Consider the following 936-nt stretch of genomic DNA (forward strand, 5'->3'; position numbering starts at 1 on the left):
TTTAATGAGCCCCTAGAACTCTCTCGCTTGGGCGAGAGATGTCTCGCTTGAGCAAGGAGAGGCCTCGCTTGGGCGATAGTACCTTCGCCTGGGCGAGGAAGGCTTCAGTTTATTTGAGATTTAAAGATGAATTGTCGCTTGGGCGACTAGTTCCTGCTTTGGCGAGGGACAGTGTGGAAAGATTGAAATAAGATGATGTTGTGAACAATGCGATGAACCCTCGTAGGGTGTGTTGTGATATAAAAGTTGTGGAATGAGATCATGGCTTAAATGAGAAGCATGACTCCACAAAAGTGTGAAAGCATTGTTTATCTTTATGCCTTGTTGGGCAAGTATCTGACTTGAGGTCGTGAACTAGGGGGGTACCCTAGTAAGGATACATGATATCACGGAACAATGATTGACCGACCGTAAGAGACCTGGTCATGTGACCGTCCATGATTATTCAGTGATGGGTTGTAGTGAATGAGATGTTACCTTGAGCATGTACGATTGACGTACTATCGGGTCCCACGAGAAGCATTCCTTGTCGGGAGATGGCTTAAGGATGGGCCGATCATGTGTTTGATTAATACATTTGCATTTGACTTTGACTAGGAATGCATTGCATTGCGACCATGAAGTAGCGGAGAGGAAATATACGGGACGACTTAGAGCACCGTGATGTAAGTAGGGACGGCACTGATTGGACGGTGATTCGCCAACAATGTCTTGAGGGAGAGTCTGGGTGAGACGAGTCCCTTGTATTCCTGGGGAGCTATCCTGTTGGATCGGACAGTTCTCACGGGCCAAACTAGGCAATCTCTGACAACCCGTTGATTGCATTCGAGATCGATGAGAGGGATGCCCAGAAAGCGTTCGTACGACCTAGGTCCGGGTAGGACTGTTCCTGAGTGAACCGATCGATCTATTTTTACTTCCTTGCGAGGATATGTT

The sequence above is a fragment of the Lupinus angustifolius genome, chromosome LG14 (genome assembly GCF_001865875.1).
Source record: "Lupinus angustifolius cultivar Tanjil chromosome LG14, LupAngTanjil_v1.0, whole genome shotgun sequence".
NCBI classification, from domain to species: domain Eukaryota; kingdom Viridiplantae; phylum Streptophyta; class Magnoliopsida; order Fabales; family Fabaceae; genus Lupinus; species Lupinus angustifolius.